This window comes from Petromyzon marinus, chromosome 28 (genome assembly GCF_048934315.1).
Source record: "Petromyzon marinus isolate PM22_M1 ecotype Great Lakes invasive population chromosome 28, UKy_Petmar_22M1.pri1.0, whole genome shotgun sequence".
Taxonomy (NCBI): domain Eukaryota; kingdom Metazoa; phylum Chordata; class Hyperoartia; order Petromyzontiformes; family Petromyzontidae; genus Petromyzon; species Petromyzon marinus.
This window is the reverse complement of record NC_133694.1, coordinates 4,335,831-4,359,686: the sequence shown is the minus strand read 5'-3', so window position 1 is coordinate 4,359,686 and position 23,856 is coordinate 4,335,831. Positions and strand designations below refer to the sequence as shown.

The 23,856-nt window shown below is 50.1% G+C and overlaps 1 long non-coding RNA gene across 8 annotated transcripts in view; it reads left to right on the top strand.

The window, feature by feature from the left end:
- Positions 1-23,856, top strand: part of LOC116946934 (uncharacterized) — a 166,375-nt gene that overhangs the window by 26,574 nt on the left and 115,945 nt on the right. For 7 of the 8 annotated variants that reach the window (XR_012945520.1, XR_012945522.1, XR_012945526.1 and 4 more), the window contains exon 2: positions 13,191-13,349. This is a non-coding gene — a long non-coding RNA (uncharacterized LOC116946934). Of the gene's footprint in view, positions 1-69; positions 2,565-13,190; positions 13,350-23,856 lie in introns of those variants that run through there. The other variant, XR_012945523.1, reaches the window with a different exon arrangement.

Sequence of the window (23,856 nt, the reverse complement as noted above, 5' to 3'; positions counted from 1 at the left end):
GCTCTTCTCTGGCTTTCACCTTCAACCGTTCCGCTCTCTTGCGAAACGTCAATGGGGGGGGGGGGGGGGCGGCGGCGGGGGGCGTTTGATCCAAGTCCACAGAGGTTTCTTGTGCACGTGCTTGTCACGGCAAATGTACGTGAATTCGGTGAAAGAGGTGTTTTGCTTTAATTGTAACAATAATTCACATTCCTATATGTTTTGTTATTTAAACGATTAGTATTTTTTTTTTATTTTACCAGGTAAGGCCCACTGAGCCCTATAGCTCTTTTTTTTCAGGAGCGACGTGGTAGGCAAATGATAGCCCAATGAGGAGTGGCTTATGTGGACATTTATAGCGGCCAAATAATCTAAACGCACGTCGATTCTAAATGTGGAGGGGGAAAAAAGTAGAGGACCTGGAGAAATACCTACGCAACCACGAGGAGAGAGAGAGAGAGACACGAGAACTCCAAATATGAAGCAGGCGTTGGGGTCACGATCGAAGTCACGACTTCCTGCATACCAGGCGAGGTAGTTAACATCACATCACCGTGGCGCCTCCATACTTGGAGCATCTGTGGATGCTTCAGGGTTTCAGTTTCAGTTTATTTATTTTGGTATAGCCCTGTGAGCCATTTGGCTCTTGAATCGGGTGCAACCACAACAAACAAAAACACGAACAAGAAAAACATCTTAAAGTGACTATGTGACTGTGCAAACAGAAAATCCATGAAAAAAAACAGCAAAATATTCCTGAAAAAGGCACCATACACCAATGCTGTGTGTAAAAAATCCCAGTGGGATACAAGTCAAACAACAACAACAACCACAAGAAAACTTAGATTAAGGCCATCAGTCTAACTCTGTACTAAAACAAAACAAACATGTCCAAACCAAAAAACGTTTTCGAAATCACCGAAAAATAAAGCCATAATTGCAACGTAACAGTGATCACAGGGACTGTGACCGAATTTTTACAATAAACTACATAAATAACATGTAACACCAAATCCTAGAGCCATAGCTGGCTGCATGAGTTACTCCACAACAACAGAAGCATCGGTCGGAGTATCAAATTTTTCAATGCATCTTTAAGATCAGCACGCTAAATCAAAATACAGATGATTCTTTGCAGCGTCATCCGGAGCGAAACATTTTATTTTACGCCAATGAATAGCAGTGGCAGCTAGGGGTGTACGACTCCTCTAGAGCAGTTTTGAGAGAAGATCTCATTGGTAGCGATTCAAGTTGCAGTTTATTGGCAATAGCATTCCAGACCCTGGAGGCATCAATAGCAAAGGCCCTTCCTCCAGTTTTTGTACGGCAATAGGGAATGTGAAGCGGGTAAATGAGTGAAGACCTGAGGTCAAATTTGTTCTTTGAAACAGAGAGGAGATCCAGCAGGTAGTCTGCGGATTTTTTTGTAAATACATCGTGAAGAAATAAGATCTGGTGCACAAGCCGTCGAACATTAAGAGATGTTAAGTTTGAGCCAGTGTAGAGATCACAGTGGTGAGTCCTATATGGGCAGTTCAATGTAAATCTTAAGGTCGAGTGATAGATGGAATCAAGCTTCTTCAGTACAGTACTTGGGGCTGATTTATACACGATGTCACAGTAGTTAAGTAGAGGCAGTATGGTAGGTTTTATCAATTCCAAACGCAACATTGGGGGGAAGCAGTGATTGTGTCAATACAAAACCAATTTTTATCTTTGTCTTTTTACCAATATAATCAATGTGATCTTCAAAATTCAGTTTTGAATCCAGGATGACCCCAAGATACTTATAGATCTTGACTTGCTCTATTTGATAATTATTTAAGGAATGTAATTGGGGAAAAATAACTTCCTGCTTTAGTCCTGGTGAGAAGCATAGCACCTTGGTTTTGGAGGTATTCAGGACTAGTTTAAGAGCAACTAGCTGATGTTGTAGTTTGTTGAAATCACCCTGTAGCTTAGCAAAAGGAGGATCTACTTGTTACACTGCTTCGTATTTCTCTGCCTACCTGTGGTGGTGCCGTGCACTTTATGGCTCACTGCCCAATCCATCAACCCCAACTCAAAGTCACTGGATTCCCATCGCGTGATACACCTGGTAGAATGGGATATGCATTGAGTCCTGTTATATCATCGTCAACAATGGGAAATACATTGCCGGATGAAGGCCTACCCAAGCCGCATCTGCAAATGAACTTTTTTCATTACTCCGTCTCTTCCTAGGTGGCGGTCCTCTTGGATACATTTGACATTCAATAGTTTTAAAGATACATGAAATAACAGTGACCAAGTACACACACACATCGCGATCATACACACATCAACGACACAGATTCCCCGTATAGCCTTCACAAACCGTTGAGGAAAGTGCTGTTAGCGAGCGCCTACAAAGGCCGCCACGGCACACGAGAGGGTGGGTGGCCAGCACCACACCTGCCCGCCTTTGTTTCCCCAGTGGCGATGTTTACTACACACAGCACCAGGCACTCATTTGAGACTGAGTCGACTGAGGGGAGGCCCAGGACCGGTTCAGATAATCTTCACTGGTGTTGACCATGAACGGGACTCGAACTCGAGTCCCCAAGGTTTGTAGCGCAGTGCGCTGACTGCTCTACACGACCGCTCCCCACCTCGATCACACACCCACACAGAGCCATCGTGAATAGTCTAACATGGCTGTACACTCAGCCATAGGTTGAAATAAGGGAGAGGAGGGCAGGTTTTGAAAGTTAGAAAGTTGTACGCTCATGGAGAGGAACGCGAATATTAATTTACACATCAAGCGTTTGGGAATTTTTGTTGTTACTTTACGCGGTGGTGGTGGTGACTACAAAAAATTCCAATCAAATGACGTTGCTGTATGGAAGCCAGGTATCTGCGCGCGAATGTGATATATTAGGATTTAATGAATGCGAAAATTAATGACCTGGTGACATAGAATTTCAGTAAAAGTTACAAAATGTATACCGGCGAAAAAGTTTCCCTCCCCCCTCCCATTCCAAAAAAATAAAAGGTCACCTTGTTAAGTTGTTTTTTTTTAGGTTAGCAGGCAACGTACACTTAACCGCTCTCCTGATGAATGTCGCGGTGCTAATACGCAAACCTCCAAATCATTAGTTTCTGTCGCTCATTAAAAGAGAAACGTTATACGGTAAGTGTGGCTAATCACATTACACAACGGAGCAGTGTTATGCTCATTAATTTCACAATCTGTCTCTTCACATAGCCTGCTCACCCACGCTAACAGAGCCGCCAGATGGGATAGTAATTGCTCCCAGCTGTGAAAGGCGGCTTGCAAAAAAAAATAACATCTTCCATTTCTGACTACTCTTACCAATTGTATCGAAGTGTTGGACCTTGATTTAAAAAAAAGTAAATTAAATAAAATGAAGTGCCGTTTACTTAACATTACTTTTTTTTTTACACTTCGTTATTCCCTTAGTGGCTTCGAACTGAACAAACAGAACAAAGTCTACGGGCGCTGCACTTTTTGGGCTTTGAAATGAAATTTTCATGACGGGAAAACTTGGATTGTGCCGCTTCGTTAAACGACGGAGGGGAAAACTTGTATGTAGGGTGGAACGGTGATGCAGTGGTTAGCGCACTGTGCCACAAACCGCGCAACCCAAAAGTTCGAAACCCCGGCCACTATTAGAATCGGTGGCTAAGGGCGACGTCTGAACACGTCCCGGTCACCTCCCCGTCTCGTTATCACTTCACCGACCCGCGCTGACGAGCGTTGCAAAGTACGGGCAAGCACCTCCCCCCCACTCCCCCCCCCCCTCAATCCAGCAGTGGATAGAGGAAGAAGCGCACGTACCGTATCCTAAAGGATTGGAATGAACACGTACGCGTCGGGTATCATCGCCGAGCCACAATGGCGCAAGTCGCCCGTGCAACTTTCCCGCGGACGTTAAGAGGGGCACTGCCTCCCCCCCCCCTCCTTTGTCTGTAAGTGGGCTTCATCCTAACGAGGATATTGAATGAGACAGCGCATAGGGGCAGCGCCCCCCCCCTGCCTCCCTCCCCCACTGCCCCAGCCATCCATCCCCGTCTGACAAAACGTCAGATTTATCTGCAGCCAGCGATTGTGGGTGGGAGGGGGGTGGGTGAACGGTGGATGGGTCGGGGCCGTGTATTGGGGGGCGGTGGCAGGCTGGGGCGGCGGGGGGGGGGGGGTGCTGGTGGTAGTGGTGGTGGAGGGGGGGGGGTGCATTGTGGGCGCCTAATTTCTCTCAGATGCACCCCGAATCCGGCGAGCTGACACTTCTCATCAGCCCTGAGATGGAATTCCGCGACGCGTCCTGCCAAGGTGGCCCGCAAGCGAGACCCCGTGTGGGTTGATGCTGCTGCTGCTGGCGCTTGTCGGCGGCCGTGTTGAGGATGGCGTCATGGGGGGGGGGGGCGGGGGGGGGGTGGTGTGAAATTGACAGCTGTGGTGTAAGAGGCAAATGTCTCGTGCGTGGGATTTTTCGCGGTTGTGCCGCTGTACGGCTCCGTGATGTCTTGTGGGCCTTACCTGGTGAACGTAAAAAAAATAGTTGAGTATAGTCAAAAAGTTGAGTTTGTCCGGCGCGTCTTCGGGAACTGGATCGTTCCCGAAGACGCTCCCAGGAGCAGGAGCAGCAGCACGTGGTGCGAAACGTCGGACCTAGGCGCTGCGGCAACCCAAAAAGTGCGACGCAGCGCGACAGCAGGAGTGAAGCGGGATGGATCGGTACAGGGCACCGCGTGCACGCGAGTACACGATCTCGTGTGTACGCGCAATCCCGTAGGCTTTTTGCAACGATTCACCTCGCCTCCGCGTTCCAGTCGCTTGTGCCGATTCATCGGCACCTTTACATTCATCCATACCAATCTTAATCCTCTGCGAAGTGTCTCGGTGAAGGTGCTATGTAAGTGACGGTCACGATTCCGGTGGGGGTTTTTTATTTGGTGGTGAATATCGTGGTTTCGAACTTGTTTGGAGGTGGTGGGGGGGAGGTTAACGTAAATCCGTTTTAACATGAAATGCATCGTCGTTTTGTGTATCCACTGCTGGACGAAGGCCTCCCAAACACCCCACACCGTGTTGACGTTGCTGAGGGTTGTTTGACGGCTACTTCACCCCACTTGTCGGTGTGGGTTGCTGAAAAGGGGTTGTGGCCCAGGTGTTAGCTGCGGCTGGGACTCGAACTCGGGTTTCTGGGTCCGGTGGTGCAGCGTGCCAACCACTGCGCCCACCGCCGATCCTCTCCGTTGGAGAATTTCCGAATAAAAAAATATCGATCTGTACACTGCGTGATTTGATGCTTGCATCATGAGCTTAGGGATCAATATTAATGATGAAAGTCATTGCTACATTCCTGCTATAGACACACGCGCGCACACACAGGGCGAATAGACACATATACACAGCACGGTAAATTGTTATTATTTATTGTTAGTATACGTTGTCTGTAATGAGTTCACGTGACCCCTGCAGCCACTAGAAGGAATGAAATCCACCGCGATGTTCAAAATAAAGAGAATTGATTCGCAGAGAATCGTGACCCCCGAATCGCAACAACGATAGGATTGCCGACGGGGTGTGGGGGGGGTGTGAACAGGATCGCTCCGGCTTCTGCATTGTCAGAGGAGCACGTCTGCCGGCACAGCATGTATACACGCGACCGGCACACACGGTCTCTCCACTGCGATCGTCATGTGTACTCAAAGCCAAAACTTTAACAACAACAACAACAACATTCCTCCCCCCCCCACCTCCCGACCCCTTCCAAATTGTATTACATTCGTGCTATCGGCATCATGTGATGATGATAATAATAATTTAAGTCGACTTGTAAAGCGCCGTCACCGCACGGTATTCGCTCGCTCGAAACGTGGAGGGGAAAACCGGAGGACCCGGAGAGAAATCCACGCGACCACGGGGATAGAGACACGCAAACTCCAAATATACAGCAGGCGTCAGGGTCGGGATCAACCCCACGACCTGCAGTATACCAGGCGAGGTCGTTAACATCTCGCCACCGTGTCAATTCTTCGGTTGAAATTCCCCTCTTACGATCGGGTTTTATTTGTATCCATCCCCACAGCGTCTGGGACCCCAATCGTGTGCTTTCTCTCCGGCTGTCGCGCGCGATCCGCCCGGTAAACAAACATGTGTTTCACAGCGGCACGAAGCCTTTCCCTGCCCCAATCACGTCGCGCTCAATGCTGGGCAAATTGACGGGCGGCTCCAAGTGACAACCTAATTAACTGTGAATTAGTTTAGCTTCCTCCGCGAGGGGCTCTCGTTACCCATCCGTTGCTGGTCGGACAAGCATCTTGGCCACAGACTCCCGGTGTCTTGGTATTCACCCCCGTTTTATTTATTGGGCGACTCCACTGCGATTTGTACGCGCCGACGGTGATGCTTAAAGCGTGGAAAGAGGATAAAGGTGTAGCCCTGCAACTGCTTGGTCACGCCCACTGCTTGCAGAAGGGCCTTGACGATTAGGAAGCCGCTGTAAAACTATGCACTTTTAAATTTGTTTGAAAACTCATTCCTTTAGAGCTGCTTTTTGTGTTTTTAGTTTGTTGTCCTTCCCGATGAAGGGCAACACCTCCGATGAGCACGGTTGGCTACGTACGGTGCAAAAGAAGTTCTACTGTACATACAACTCAAGAGACCAGGATGGGTTTCATTTGCTGTAGAGGGAGCTCAAGAGAACACCGTCTAGAAGGTGTTTTTGGTCTTCTTTTCCACACCGGTCAGATGTCTTAGAAGAGGTGAGCGTACCCACACTTGACCCCACGGCACGCGACCTTATAACGCTGGGTGGACAGAAGTGGGTAGGGAGGAGCGGGATCTAACAAACATGCGCCATTGATTCTAGATTTAAAGCTTTCGTGACTGCTAGGATCCATACTCTTTGGTTCTATTGGGTAAAGTCACGTAGGTGAAAATAAAATAACAAAAAATCACGACGTTTCGGCCACAACACAAGCGGCCTTCATCAGGTGAAGGGACGAGACTGTCTGGAGGACAGCGCTGGAGTGGAAGACAGGCTTGTCCCTTCACCTGATGAAGGCCGCTTGTGTTGTGGCCGAAACGTCGTGATTTTTTGTTATTTTATTTTCACCTACGTGACTTTACCCAATAGAACCAAAGAGTATGCGCCATTGATTCAACTGCCGCGCCTGGAGATCGAATCAGCGAGCTCTTGATGGCAAGTCTAGTGTGCTGCCAACCATTAACGTCAATATTTAACGCCAACAATAATTATCATTATAATTATTATAATAAGAAAAGACGCCAGATTGTAGGTGTTATTCCTCGCTACCTCTGCCATCTTCCACTCTCTTTTTCCTCTCCAACTCCCGACCAAAAGGTTTTGCACGGCAATGAAAATGCCACCTACGATCTGACACAGGTGCGAGAGAGTCATTAATTTTTCCATTCATTAACTAATTTAATGGAATGATGAAATCAGAGCAGGCGTGGGAGTGAGATGGATTGCGCCCGTGCCGCGCACGGCCAGACCGTGATGCTGGCGCGCGCTGGGGGGGGGGGGGGGTGCGGCCTCAGCCAGCAGCGGACAGAGAATGGCTGATGATGATGAATTAATTCATCAGCCTCTTGTATCCCATTAGTGTCGCATGCTCCGAGGTGTCCCGGCCAATCGCGCCCGGATTCGAATGTCCCGCGACGATCGACATAAACTCCCCCACGCGCCTCGCTCCTGCAGCGCTTTTGCCAGAGGACCCGCAAACTCTATTAATCCGTCTTTGTATGTACCTTACCTACCCTATATATGCAGCAAATTACATTTCATTTGTGGCTTTTGCTATCGATCTGCAGAAACATTCAGCCCCCGGGTCATCCAAGAGCAGCGAAGGCGACATGCAGAAACATTCATGGCATTCACCGAATTTCCCAAGGAAAGACCCTCCTGAATAAGCCTTGAGACTCGGGTTTTTGCCGAGTATGTGGTTCGCCTTATAATAATTATTTGCGCAGGATAACCTAAAACTGATATCGAACTGACGGAAGAAGTGCTTTTTTTATTATTGTTAGGTTTTTATTGTCACAAGAACGCAGGCCCGTAACAGCACATCATTGGGTGGCAAAATCAAGCGGGCGGTTTAATCCACGTGGCACGTGCGCCCGACACGATCGGACCATCTGAAGACGAGGTGGCGGGACCGTGGGAGGGGGGTTATGGGCCTATCGCCCCATCCACGTAGGGGGGCATCGCGTAGAGAGGACCAGAATAAGTACTTTGACATCATCTGCCAGGGCCGCTCGCTGAACACTGGGTGATATCGCTGCTAAGCCGCGACACCGCCAAATGGGATTTTTTTTTACGTCTCGTGAATTCACACTGGTAGGTAGCACGGTTGGCTACGTATGTTGCGTAAGAAGTTCAACATACATACGTACGGAGAATTGGGTAAAAAAAATGTGGTAAAGAAAATAATATGATAATTACGTGAGTCGGCATCAATCTTCATTTGGTCAGTTCACGACAAAGGTGGACATAGTCTTGGTCGAGTTCCCCTCTCCTGGCTGCACTCAGTTGTTAAACAAAAATGAAATAAAAAAAATCGAGGCATGATCAGTCGACCAATGGATGAAGGCCTCTCCACTACCATCATGCGGCGTTTTCTTTTCCCCATACTTCACCATGCTGGTCAGTGCGGGTTTGTGAAGGAGAGGGTGGGGTGGAGATAGAATGGGTTGGGGGGGGGGGGCGGGGTGCTGAGATTTAACTCGCCGTAAGCCGTGGCACCGCCCCTCCAGTTGTTATTCTTCCTAATTTCGCACATCATAGGCGCCAAATTCGCCGCATCCTCCGCGAGATGAATTTGGCCGTAAACAAATCGATTCCTTAAGTGCCGTCGCACTCCATGGTTGACCACCGATTTCGCGCCAGCAGATTTACGCCTCCCCCCCAACCCCCCCCCCCCCCCCCCCCCAGAAACGGGGCCAGGCAGCCCCATAGTCTGGCAGGTTCCACATTTTTCCAGAGAGGGCCCCGCGGAACAATCTATTTCCCCCGCTGCCCTGCGGGGACGTAAACTTTTCTTGAATGGGTCCGATTATCCCCCTCTTCGAATTGGCATCTTGATGGCCGTGGCCTCAGTCGGGCTCTGATAGGGGCGGCGAGCCCCGATCGCTCAAGACAAGTTTGCTCTTCGCGGTAAAAAGCAGTGGAGAGGAGAGGGGTCGGTTCCCTTCAAGCAAATGGGTTCTGTAACACACTCCACCCCCCCCCCCCCCCGAGGCTTCGCTGATTGAGGTTAAATTGTGAGGCCATGTTAGCGAATTTTGGTGCTCTCTTTCCACACGGCAGCCGCAGTGCGGCGTGGAGACCGGTGGTGTATTGTGTGTGTGTGTGTGTTTGCTGCGCTCGTTTGCCTGCACCGCCTCGGCCCGCGTAGAAATTCACGAGCACCGCCGAATTCGATTCCTGGCCCAGGGGGCTGGACGTCAGTGGTGAGTGGCGTCGTTACCCCCCCCCCCCCCCGCCCGCCCCCCTCACCCCATGGCGGTGGGCACAGCGGCACCGTGAAGCTGGTGAGCTAAACGATGGTCTTGGACGACCACCACTCGCAGCCCTTCGTACTAAACCGGCGCGGCGAAGTATGGTCGCCAACAACTTCCACGTGCCCATGACTGGCAATAGCAATGGCGAGACCTTCATCCGACAGTGGATTAACAAAGTGGCTGTAATGTACTCTTTGGTTCTTTCGGTAAAGTCGCGTAGAAAATTTAATCAAATAATAATAATGACTACGACGTTTCGGCTGCAACACAAGCTGTAATTTATAATAAACAATATTAATAATTCCTTTAAAATGAAAGGTGCACTTGCCGCTTACCGCATTAATGCGTTGCCCGCATTACATTTGTTCGATAGTTTTTGTTTTAGTTTCACCCTGCGCTGTGCTAATTCCGTTAACGGTTTGCGCTCAAATTCTGTTTGAGTAGCACTTTCGTGGTCGCTACAGATCAAGTTAACGTTACGCACCTGCGCAGTGGCTGCGGAACGATTACCAGGGGTCTGCTTCTTTTAAATACACTAGGTTTTTTTTTCACCCCCCCCCTCCTCCCACGCTTTTTTTTATCACCACCACCACCGGACTCAGTATATTTTCTTACAGAAATAATTTGCGCCGAAAGGGGTGTTTGCCCAAAAATGGCTATTTAAAAATTTCCTACATATATAAAATGATTTTTTTTTAAAAGGAGGTCTTTGTGTTGCCCCCCCCCCCCAATTCCTCCTCCTCCCAGCTGTAAAATATGCTGCCCAGCGGAACTGAACACACCAGCCCACGTACGGCCAAAACAAACAAACATGAAAAAGTGTTGTTTTCAAGGACCCAAATCCTCGCCCGGAGCGCGCGTGGCGTCTAATTTTCCCCCTCGCTCGCTCGCTCGCCGCGTAACCTGTAAGCCATTTCTTCTAATGGAAGGTGACTCTCTCTCCCATCTGTGACCCACAGAGATGGGAGGAGGTGATGGTGGTCGTAGTGGTGATGGGGAAGTGGAGTATAGTGAGTGAGTGGGGACACGTGTGTATGTGTGTTTGTGGTGAGCGGTGGCCCTATTGGTTTGCGATCTGTGCTACAAACACGGTGACCCGAGTTCGATTCCCACTCGCGGCCAACACCAGTGACAGTCTATTTCAACCGGTCTTGGGCCTCCCCTCGGTCGACTCAGCCTCAAATGAGTACCTCGTTTGGTGTGTAAACATCGCCACTTGGGAGACGAGACGGCTGGACGTGGTGCTGGCCACTCACCCCCTCATGTGCCGTGCCGTCCTTCATAGGTGCTTGCTAAGAGCACTTGCCCCAAACTTCTTCTAAGGCTATACGGGGATCTTTGTCTTTGAGCTCTGCCGTGCTGCTGCTGTGCGCACTCCATCATCGTCCCGTGCACGGGGCCAGTAGTGCCCCGTGCACTTCCGCTGGCAGATGAATTCTGCGATCTCTCTCACGGCCTCCGATCATGTGGGACTGGCTCGCTCGCTCGATCATCTACTCCGCTCACTCGCGTACTCACTCACTCGCTCACTCACTTGCTCGCTTGTTCGTGCACATTCTTACTCGCGCCATTGGTCGCCCACACTTTGCAGCTCACTTATTCACCCCCTCACTTTATTCGTTCGCACTATCTCACTCATTCGCATTTACTCTCACACCGGCTCACCCGTGAGCTAGCATTCATGATCGCTTAATTACACTTGCTCACTCGCTTATTCAGTCACTCACTCAAATTGTCATCCGCTCGCTTACACACAACACTCCCTCCTCCGCTCATTCATACTCTCACTCGCATTGTCACGAACTCGCCCACTCAATCAACTCACGCTGTCATTCGCTCTCCAACTCATCCTCTCTCTCTTTTCAAGCTCTTACGCTCACGCTCACTGAGGCCCTAGCCGACCTCCGTGCTCACTCGCTTGCTCGACTTAACTGGACCGCACGCACTTCGTGTCACGTAAGGACAGTTGCCAGAAAGGCAAACTCACGGTTGAGACGAGATGTAGCGGCGCTTTGAGATATCGAGGCATTTAATCAAGAGTCCTCCTATACATGCAAATCCTTCGTTCAGTTCATTTATAAAGTGTTGTGTCTCTAGACAGGTCCGAGGCGCAAATCTCTCCCCTGTGTTCCTCTCTGCTCTGCTCCTCTGTACGCGCTTCCTTCTCGAACAGCATTTCCCGCACCTCCGATTAACACGGTTAGCTACGTACGGTGCGAAAGAAGTTCACAACATACGTTGTCTCGCATCGCCGTTCTCTTCCCCCCCCCTCCTCTCGGCCTTTTCCCAAAAAGAATGTTCCCTCGATCGCTCGCTTCAGCTCATTCCCTCCCTAACACCACCACCAACCACCGCCTGCCCAAAATCCACGGATGTTCTTTCAACTTTATCCTCACTTTAAAACCAATTCATCCAGACAAAGGTGTCTTATTGGTGGTGTGACCCCCATCATAACTCGCTGTTAAGCTTTTTGTTTTATTCTGATATCCAACACCTGTGCGGTGGCATCTAATTTTTGTGTCCCGATCGTTTTCACGGAAATGTTTTTTTTTTTTTGCCGTGCGATGTTGAGCAAGCGAGAGAGAGAGAGTTCACATGTGCGAGGCCAAATCGGTCAAATGTCCACACTATTGTAAGTACAAAGATCACCAGTCTTGCCTTTTAACAGACTGTTGGGGCAAGTGCTGTTAGCGAGCATCTATGAAGGCCGGAATGACACACGAAGGGGGTGGGGTGGCCAGCACCACGCTCGGCCGCCTTTGTCTCCCCAGTGGCGATGTTTACACAGCGCACCAGAGGCTGAGTCGACCTAAGGGACGCCCAGGAACGGTTCAAATAATCGTCACCGTTGTTGGCCATAAGCGGAAATCCAGCTATGGTCGCCAGGTGCTTAGCCCAGCGCTAAACGCTATACTACCGCTCCTCAACACTATACACACGCCAGGTATTTCACAAATGACTCGCCGCGTATATAAAGGTTCTTGCAACACAAGCTTATTTAATTACATACAAGTTTAGATTGCGCGTAAAACTTCGTTAAAGAAAATAACATTTTCGGCTTTAATTGCGATTGGATTACGGGGGGACGAAGATTCCCCCCCCCCTTCTCTCTCTCTCGCACGAATAAAAAAATATCGGTGCCCACGTGCGGCGGACTTTAAATAAATTAGGTCAACGCTCGTGGCCTAATTCACAGGAAACGCCTCGCATATTTAAAATCATTCATTCGGAGCGCGTAAGCGTGCAGTGGTTAGCGCACCGCGCGGACGTAACCTGCCCCCGCTTCCCCCCCCCCCTTCCCAAGTTCGATTCCCAGCCACGGTTCAACATCGAGTGGCCAGTTGGGGTCACAACCTGTCTAAGGAAGGTCGGCAAGGCCGGAAATAAGTAGCTTCGTCCAGTGCGTAAACGTGGCCGCATTGGGGTGACAAAGGTGGCCAGGAGTGGTTGCTGTGCAAACCACCCACCCCCCCCCACCCTTCTTGTCCTCTGCCAGCATCAATAGGTGATCGCTAACATCCCCAAAAATCTGTGTGGCTCTAGGGGGGGATCTTTGTCTGTTTTTTTACATATTATAAGTATATGTATACAACTCAATGCATGATCGTGTATAAATGAGACCGCATGTCAATCGATGATGCACACCGGTTAAACGTTCATCACAGGTAACAAGCGTGTGTTTATGTTGTTGTTGTTGCAGAAGTTGGAATGAGCCGTGGGCGGACGAGAAGAGGAGGAAGATCTTCAGCCTCGACTGGATCATCGGCGGGGAGTCGACAGCACGGACTGCTGTGGTAAAGGAGCTCCGAACCACATGGGCGCAGCGGAGGAGAAGGCGTGACCTCCCCACGGAGCGTCGGTAGGCACGATCGTGAAGTTGCGAATGCCAGACATGCTTTTTGAAATTGCACGTCGAGTCAAACTGACGGCAGCATATTTATATTTTTTCGCCCCACTTAAATGAAAAGATGATTTAGGCGTTTTGGTCGACCGGTGCCGTCGACATCCTATATTTATTTTAACCTGTTATTTATTACGTGGGGTCACCGAGACGGGGCTATTTGAACGCCGCCTAGACATTGCTTATGCAAATGAATGGACGAACGCGGATTTTCTTTTTTTTTCGCGATCGCCGCGAGTAATTTATTATCGGCTGGAAGTGATGAAGTGTTTGGAGAATTGAGACCAGATTGTTGTAGGAGGAGGAGGAGGAGAGACCTTCACTCAATGTGATATTTGTTCTATTGCGCCGTGAGGTCTAATTATGTCGTGGAGACCGCAGTCTTGGCGAGGCGGGGCACGATCCCGCCAGCGAAACCCAACACCGCGCGGCATGCAACAACAAAAAAACTCAAATCGGGGGGGGGCGTGGGGGGGTGGGGGGGTGGTGGCGGCGGGCGTGTCGAACGTTTTTTTTTAGAAGTTTTCTGTTTTCTGTTTTTCTTTGCGGTCCCGCCACGTCCGTCCGTCCCGCGCCATACAGCGCGGCCCCGCGATGATGGATCGGCCTGTCAGTGGCGGCTTGGCCCGCGCAGAAAAGGCCGCGTTATGCCTCTTCACCTTCCCCTTTGGCCCTGCCGCGCCAGGGCGATGTGCCAAATCCTAGCCCCCCCCCCCCCCCCCCCAAACTCAACCCCCCCCTCCTTCCCCCGCACACCAGCGGCGGTGCCCCTGGACCGTTTGGGGGCCCGAAGCAGAAATGATATTTGTAGGTCTTCCAGCCACCTCTCTTTTCGATTTCATGAAACTCCTCGTGGGTTGACAGATAGAGGTAAGCACAATGCACGTAACGTACGTTGAACTTCACGTAGCCAACCGTGCTTACTCGGAGGAGTAGCGAGATGAGAGAAATGCGGAACCAGAACGGAGGATGCTGCGAGACGAGGGAATAGAGATTCAGTTGAGATTGAAAACAAGATGCCGATGAGAGATATTCATTGAATCTTTTAAATCAATAATCTTTGTTATGATGATTTGACTTTGAGGTGATATTTGACGCACACCGCTATTGTGTCGTGTGGAGCGCCTCTTGAGTTGCTTCTTTTACTTTTTATGCCTGGTGCTGCCACAGCCCCCTCCTCCATCACCTGCCGGCGGAAATCTCCTGCGTCGTCAAACGTCGGCCGTGCCGAGACGATTCGGAGTAATTTTAGAAACGAGTTTTTTTTTCTGGGGAACGCTCCCTTCTCCTGCGTGGTGTGAGGGGCAACTTATCCCTCGAAAATTAACGGGCGGGCAGCTTTATTTTTTCGGTATCTTTTTTTTTAGCCCCCCACACCCCCCCTCTTTCTTCTTGAGGCCACGAGCACAAAAGGCGACCGCGTTGGAAACGTTTCTGAAAGAAAGAAAGAGAGAGAGAGGAAGAAAAAAAATCACGATTAAATTTCCTCCGGGGAAATTCGGAGGGCTTGGAGGTGAGATGGTTAAAGGCGGCTCGCAAATCCACAGAGGAGGAGGAGCCCTTTCCAGCTCGGTTCTCGCCACAAAAACAATTAGCAAGCGCGTCGGCCCCGAAGCCCCCGGGCTGCTTGCGTCGGCAAGAAAGACGTTTCGTGTCGTGGGTCGTTCCCAATTGCTCTGCCCCCCCCCCCCCCCCCCCGCGACACCGCCCGCCCTGTCCTGGGCACTCGGCAAATCGTCCCCATTGGTGAGCCCCGGTGGCCTCACCCACCCAGGTTCAATGCCGGTGGAGCTCCGGCATTGAACCTGGGTGGGTGTCGCTCTCGGGCCTTGGCGCCAACGTGACCGGGGGGCCGACCGAGTGAGCACGTGGCAGGCCACGAGACGTGCGGCGCGATCGGCCTACGCCTCGTCCTGCCCGCGTCCGGCCTGGCCCCCCTCGCGCTGGCTCCAGTCACGACCGGGCGCTCTGTGCTCCTTGCCAGGCTCGAAGGAGGCGGGGGGGGGGGGGCGTGGGGGGCAGCAAATGTGTTTAGAAGTCTACGTAGCGAGTCCAGTGACGTGACATACGCGCTAGAGTGACGACGACGACGACAACGATGGTGATGAAGGCCCGGCTTCATTTGTATGTGTACGTTCATAAATAATTAAATGCACGTAATCAATATAGTTACTGTGTGGAGTACTACACTTCATGTATTATATACACACACACACACCTGCATACAAAGCACTATTGTGACGTTTCTTACTCATGATGAGCTCGCGTCTGCAGCTGTGACCCATTAGAAGGCACCGCAGTAAATCCTGCCCACTTATGATGATGATGTCAACGATCAATGGCGGTTTGCAGCGATGATGATGACGACGACGATTTGATGATGATGATGACGACGATGGCAATTGAAGACGGATGATAATAAGGGCGGCGAGGCGATGACGACAACGGCAATGACGACGACGATGACATCGTAGCGCACGGCCTTGCGAGTCCACGCGGCTTTCCGTGCCCATCGCCCCATCGGGACCCCGCTTGCCTTGGAGAGGGCTCGCCGACCAACGCTCCCCGCCGGCCTTGCGTAGGACGTGCGGGCATCCTCCGCCCCCGTTGCGCGTGCTGGACATCTGTAAAAAAAAAAAGAGCTTTTCAGCTCATCGGATTCCCTCCAGTGTAAATAAATATTCGGATTCGGTGTTACGAATGAGCTACGAAACGATGGATCCTCCCGCGCAGTTCATTCGGACGTGCCTGCGCAATGAGGTCCCGCCGGTGGTGTCAACAATGAATTTGCCACACACACGCGCGTTGTGCCCGCAGTTGCCGAATAATCGCCCGCAATTGCGTGCGCGCAAAAAATTAAAAACGCTCGCTCATCACACCCCCCCCCTCTCCTCTCTTAATGGTAACGGGCCCCCCCGCCCCCCCCCGATACGTGCCGCTTGCCATCTCCGCAGAGTAAGGACCTCTCGTATCGTAAAGCACCGTGAAGTTTAAGCCCCCCCCCTCACCCCCACCCCCTCCCCCCGGGAGTTCATTCCCCACGGGGGGCTCTTAATGTCTGACCCTTACTACCGGCGGCGGCTCTGTTGTGAAGAGCTACTGCCCTTTGCCAGACCCGAGCTCGGAAGGATTTGGTAACGATGATTATGAAGGCGAGTCGACGTACAACGTCGCGTGTCCGACTCGCTGGTTGGGGGGGGGGCTTTAACTTCACGGTGCTTTACGATACGAGAGGTCCTTACTCTGCGGAGATGGCAAGCGGCACGTATCGTGGGGGGGGGGGGGGCGTTACCATTAAGAGAGGAGAGGGGGGGCGTGAGGAGCGAACGTTTTTTATTTAACGCGCGCGCGCGCAATCGCGAGCGATTATTCGGCAACTGCGGGCACAGCGCGCGCGCGTGTGGCACAAATTCATTGCTGACACGGCCGGCGGACCTGATTGCGCAGGCACGTCCGAATGAACCGTGCGTGGGGGATTCATCGTTTGCGGCTCATTCGTAACCCCGGGGAGGGGCGGGGGGGGGGGGGAACCGAGGTATAAGCCGATGTGTCGGATGTATGAACACCTATAGAAAGGGCAAATTGCGATAAATATCACGGGCGAGTTGCGTTTCTGTGCTCGAGGAGTGAGCGGATGAACGCGAGGTCGCGAGCAGCAGTAACGAACCGCGCGCGAGAGGGTCGGATTCGTGAGCGTCTGCAGAGAACGATGGCGGTACCAGGGACAAATGCCCCCACTGCCTGTGCGTGGTGGTTCATTGATGAGGTCGGATATGTGACCTTGTACTGTGTTTTATTTAAAGTGTGGCAGTAGTGTTGGTGAACGAGGTTACGTGTATTTTTAATTTGAAACCGGTTTATTTTTTTTCGTATTAATTTTTGTTTTGCAATATCTAGGAGTATAAACACAAACTGAGCATGAAGGGCTATACGAACTTTCATGGCGAATAAAACCCTTTCTGGTATGTATCTTGAACTTATTTCGCACTGTACGTAGAAAACCATGATAATCGGAGATGCGGGGGGAAGGGCAACAAATTAAACAACACAAAGTAGTTGTAAAGAAATGAGTTTTCAATTTAGATGTAAAAGTGCATAGCATCAGTGGTTTCCTAATATCGGAAGGAAGAGCATTCCAGATGGCCGCGGAAGTGCATCTGGAAGCGCCGTTCCATGCAGCGACCGCAATGACACACACAGGAGACGATTTCAAGGCAGGAAAGTTGGTTTGGGGCTGCTGCAGACCAAATGGCCACGTAATATTTACCCTTTTCAGATGATGCACCAACTGAATGCTGTGTGAATCATGCGTAGAGTACAAGTCCGGTCTGTCTCGAAAACGATCTTTTGCATGTGTAATAATTCATTACGATCATTACTATTAATTTCTAGCGCGCACCCACTTTTCTGTCTGATTAGTTTCTCATAATATACGGAAGGTTGTGGAATTTGATCATTGCTTCAAACGTAAATCGACCTCATGAGAGATTTGCCAAACGTTCACAAGAACGACTATTCTGAAATCAGACCTCGAGACACAATAATGATAACGTCATTCTTGTATGTATGCCTCGGTGAGTCTCGAGACTCTTTGTTTGTCCATGTTTTACTCTTTTTCACGATGGTTCTACATTGGAATATCTGGCCAATTCCTATTTCCATTAGCATAATGACACTTTAATTTTATATCGCGTCAATCATGCAATTGGCATCCCACAACGCTGTACATTAATTATATATGAGGACCAAATCCCATGTGCAGACACGACCAAGCAAATGAACACCCGACTACCAAGCAAAATCATAAAATAGAATAAACAAATTAGGAAATGGCATCGAAACAAAGAGCACAAACAACAAGAAAGTCATCACAACAAAGAAATTAGTCCGTGAAGTCGACCTCACATACCCAAACCACAATCCCAACTTCCCAAGCAAGCCAGGAAACTTTTGCAGGAGTGGGCGGGGGGGGGTGGTGGAGTCGGGGGGGTGGTGGAGTTGGGGGGTGGTGGAGTTGGGGGGGGGTGGTGGAGTGCCACGTAGGATAAAAATCGTAGAGGCCCAGAGAACACCCAATGCGCATCCAAGGAGATAAAAGTCATGCGTGAACTCATGCGGGTTAAACAAATTCACTTTCTACCGCGTAGGTTGTTTTTCGCGGTTGTGCTCTAGCTGTGTGTTTTTGGGTTGTACCACCGTTGCACGTCGTTTGGCACCCCTCACGGTTTCGCTCTGAGGGCGGGGGGGGGTGGAGAGTGTCTTAAGGAATTGACTTAAGCAACTTTTTGTTATTTTAACAAAAAATGTCTCTACCGCCATTTCCTCCAGAGAGTTTTACATATCTCCGTGTGATCCACCAACCCTGCCCTCCACCCCCCCCCCCCACAATCCCAGGGCGCAGCGTCTGTTGGCTTGCCAAAAAGTTACTGACCCCCAGTCCGTTAACCCACAATCTGCCCGACCATGGCACAGGGAATTCTGTGTAGTCGAGGTTGATTGTACGTTTTGATTGGAATCAGAGAAAAATTGTCAGCAGATGCTGGGCTATTGGGCAACGCACATATATTTTTTTACATTATCTCATGCTGAACGCGCGCCAAGAATGTGGCATTACTCTCAGGTCACGCGCATACTCACAAAGTGGCCTCCAGGAGGACTCTTTAATTGCGGTGGTTATTTTGGTTCTAATGCCTCCCGGACACTCATCTGCTGAGCGGAGGAGGATGTAATTCAAGCATAATCTCTGAATCGCAAAAAAAATTGTGGCTACCTATCTGTTCATCACTCTGCTCGGCAAGAGCCACAACCCTTTTTGGTGCACTTTCCAGATCAAATTACCGCCATCGCTGCGTGCGGCAAACGCGGCGTGGAACCGGATTGCGAATGCGGGCGGAGCTTTCGGGATCCCTGCCAAACGGAGTGAGGATCCCAGGGGCGAGCGTGCGAGAGGAGCACGCGAGGATGTGAAACGCGTGAAGCGCGGCTGTCGTCGTAAGTCCGTAAACCACTTGTCGTCGCGCGCACGCCCACCGCCGCCACCACCGCCACCACCGCCACCGCCGCCACCACCGCCGCCACCGCCACCAGCGCCACCGCCGCCGCCGCCACCGCCACCAGCGCCGTGTCAAATCTGGAGCGAGCGAGCGAGCGAGTGAGCGAGCGAGCGAGCGAGTGAGCGAGCAACCGCGCGATGCTCAGAAAACGATTAAAGTAAAAGTGATTTGGGGCGGCTCGGGTAGGACAAGTCGCTCGAAGCGACGACGGTCAAGAACGACGACAGAGTGGCGGCCGGGAGGGGCATGAAGCGAGGAAATCGGGCTCCTGTGCAGGTGCTGCGGTTGCGATGTCGCGGAACCATAACGGACGGCAGTGTGAGGTTTGCGGAGGATCAGAATCGGAATCTTTATTTAGACCGCGGGAGGAATCCGGTGAGCCATGAAGCTCTTTTTTCACAGATGTCCATTATGGGCGGGTCACCCAGCAGTGGATTGACCATGGTCGATGATAATTTTAAGGACCTAATGGACATCTCATTATAGCAGGCGTGTCGCGCATCTAGAATCCAATGGCTTTGCGTTGGGGATGGTGGATCACGGTGCATGACATGACCTCAGGTAGGCAGAACGATAGTTGTATGAAGCAGTACAGCAAAAGTAGTTATTTTCTTTTGTAGTCTGCACAAAATTATCCCATCGTGTGCGTGGGTTTTGTCCATGCCCTTCTGTTTCACTGCAGTGGCCCCCTTAAAGCAATGATAGACTTGTAGAGGCTTTCCTGAGTAAAACAACGAGCAGTTACTGCGCATTTTAGTTCACGGATTAAATTTTCATTTATCATGGTCACAATAGATGCAATCAGTGGTGCGTGTACAATGCAATTGTTTACAATGTAAATTACATCGCTGCCCGTGGTGTTACGGGTGTGTAAGCACACAAACCAGGGGTCAATGGTTGAATTCCATCTCCCCGGCACGGCAGTCGAAACCTGTCCACCCAGCAGCTTGCATGGGTAAACGCCACAGTTAGTCGATTGGCAGGTCGAGTGTGGCAGGGTGAAATGTGGGCAACAGGCATCCCTCGCTTTTCTGCGGTAGATGCATTCCATAAAAAAGGTGGCGCGCAAAGCGAAGCATCTCGAGGTTTCACACCTCCGATATTTGCACGGATGGCTACGTACGGTGTGAAAGAAGTTCAACATCTGCCTGCTGAGTAATGCACACAATACACGCAGTATCGTCCCACGTCCGACCGCACAGCCGCACGTAGAGTGAACTCAAACCGCATCATGTAGGGAATTTTGGGTAGAAATAGATTGGCCGCATACATCGCGCGAAATCGTACGAACGGAATCGGCATAAAACGTGGGGAGCCTGTACCCCCGCCTCTTCCGAGACATCTTCGCTGAAGCTGAAGAGTAAACCTAAAACCACCCCCTAGAGGCTCTCTCTAAGATCTCCCTCCAGCGCCGGCCTTTCCGCCAGTAGTGGCGAGAGTAAACAATTGCAGGGCCGTGCACTTTGACCTTTTTTGTCTATAATGTAAATACATCTCCCTTTAATGATCATTATTATTCACGATAGAGGGGTTTTTTTGGGGGGGTTAGATCGCGTAAATATAAGTGTGTCGTTAAACCCGCCACCGCCCGACACATCCAATTAATAAGGTTTGTGGATAATATTGTTCGCGAAAGCCTACATGTTAAACTTATAATTATTATTATCATCATCATCGGTGCTGGCTATTCGTGAGAGCGTGTGCTGCAGTGATAAGACGTAGAATCGGTGGCACCAAAAGACCAAGTGTTTTCCCATAGCCCACGGACCCCACACCAAGCGCTGAGAGCCAGAGGACCCATCGTATGTGTGTGTGTGTGACGTACCCAAGAGAGAAGCTGTTTTCTTTTCAGCTGAGTTAACAAACAACGCTGAAACAATGCGACACGATAAATCACGTTTAATCCGACGCTGCCATGAATCATTTTATAGTAATATTGTTTGGAACAAAAGTTACTTTTTTCTCGAAGCCAAATTTCATTCTTTTGTTTCCACCCCACCCCACCACCTCCCATTTGAATTCTACTTTATTTATTTACGCACACTATTATTAAGCACGTAAAAAGAAAATCTCTATTTTAAACCTGCCACTTTCGAAGAAGTATTATTTTTTGCCCAAACGCGGTAATCATCTCGAAATGCCCGGCGACAGGGATCGCTCTGCGTGCGAATTCCCGCGGAGACTTCCACAGGATTCCTTTAATAATAATAAAGAAGAAGCAGTAAAGGCGTAGCCCTGCAACTGATTGCTCGTGCTGCTGCTGGCAGAAGGAGGCCTCTGCTCGCATGTTGGCCAGACATCTTGGAAGCGGTGAGCAGTACCTACACTTTACCCCATCGCACGTGACCTGTCCACCAACTCTGCTGTACCTCATTTACACCGCAACCCTCCTGGTTTGTACGTGTATGTGTTTTTTTATGTTTATTTTTTTAATACATATTATTATTTGTATTTTATTATTATTTGTGGCACGGAGACACAAATAATTAGATGTTATAAATTACGCGAATATTTACTGGCAATTATTCCCAACATTTCTGCCCGAACACAGCGGTTGGCCTTGTGCGCGTCGCCGCGTAGAGGAACGTGTAACCCTTTCCCCCTCCCCCCCCCCCCCCCCCGGCGAACAACGTGGCATTCATCAGCGGAGGCGTAATCGCTAATTTCAAGTGGGGTGGCAGGGACGGGCTGGCCAGCGCCGGAAAAGCGAGCAAGCCGCTACTCTTGTGCCCGTGCGACCAACGCCGGTTTCCATGTATTTTCGCAGGCCCGCGACTGGAAGTCGCTGGTGGTGTTTTACCTCATTTAACGATTTTTTTCTTCCCCTTCCCCAACGAAGGTTGAAAGCTGTTTCCGCGCGCTAGTAATGTCCGTTAAGGTCGTCTGGCCGGCCATGACGGGGGCCCTGTTGGGTGGCATGGTTAACTCGCGTTAAAAAAATATATATTATTATCCGATTTATGAATGAAACTCCCGTGCAAAAGTTGCGTTGTTGTTTGGGACCCGCCCTCGTCATGAAGGCTTTGCAACTAAAGTTGAATGCATTAGGTTTGTACGGCTGTCTAGCTGTCTGACTGGCCGGAACGGGTGGGGGGGGTCTCGATAACGTGCGTAAATATAATCCAATGAGAAGCAGACTGTAGCATCAAGTTGTGTTACTATAAGGGATTGCCCAATGAAAAACTGGCCAAATGGATTTCAGAGTTGCCCAAGGAACTTGCCGGTGGACTCGGAGGGCCCTCACTTGCGTACTGCTGATGTGAAGCGGCTGCTGCCTGCCTCGACAAGACGAGCGCCACCACCACCACCACCACAACAATAATAATAATAATTTCTATTTAAAGCTTTCGTGACTGCAAGGATTCATCGTCTTGGTTCTTTCGGGAAAGTCACGTAGAATGAGAATAAAACAATAAAACAAATAAGACAATACAATCATAATAATAATAACAAACGCACCATGGCCCCCTTCCCCATCTTATCCCCAATCGCTCCCAGGCCACTTCATGCCAAGAGCCCCCTCACCCCCAACCCTAATGCCAACACCTCCCCCCCGTTTCACACATGAGGAAATGTGTTTTATGCCAGGAAGTCGTGTTTTGTTTTTGTTACTGTATTGTTATTGTTACTATTGCAAGTGAAAAACAAAACAACAATTTCAATTTAAGAAAAAAAAGAGGCGAGCTGTTAAAATCTGATACTTTTGCTCGGCTCCACCATCTTCCTTGGCATGTACGTGAGCTCCGTTCCAATGACGACGACGATGACAGTGATTAAGAAGAGGGAACTTGCTGCAACAGAAGCTTGGGAAACGTGTCCAAGTGAGGTGGCAGTGGCGGCAGTAGTGGGAAATGTTGGCCCAAGTGCCAGGATTTCCTCGTCCCCTCTCACTGACATGTTTATGGGGCCCTGCCACGACTTATGGGTTTTGTTGAGAATTGTTTTCTTGTTATTTCAACGTTGGAGGTATCCACGCTCACCCTGGCTATTGTGAGCCACGGCGATGCATCGATTTGTCAGCGAACAACCACGACGAAGCTCATGATGCATGCATCTCGTGATGTTTCGCCGAATGGAAGGTGTTGGACTCTCATAGGGGGTGGTCGTTGTTAATGCTTCTGTGGGCAGCGGAGTGCAGTGCAGCACTGTACTCACACGCTCCCACGCCTATGCTCACTGCTTTCATAAACCCGCGCCGACCAGCGTGGTGAAGTATGGTCGAATAAGCCCATTGGACTCCCCCGGCAGTGAATAGATAAAAAGGACTGTTTATTTTGATTTAAAGCTTTCGTGACTGCAGTAATTCATATTCTTAGCTCTTTCGGTAAAGTCACGTTAAAGGGAAACAATAAAATAATAAAATATATATATAAAACAATAAAAATTCTCACGACGTTTCGACCATAACACAA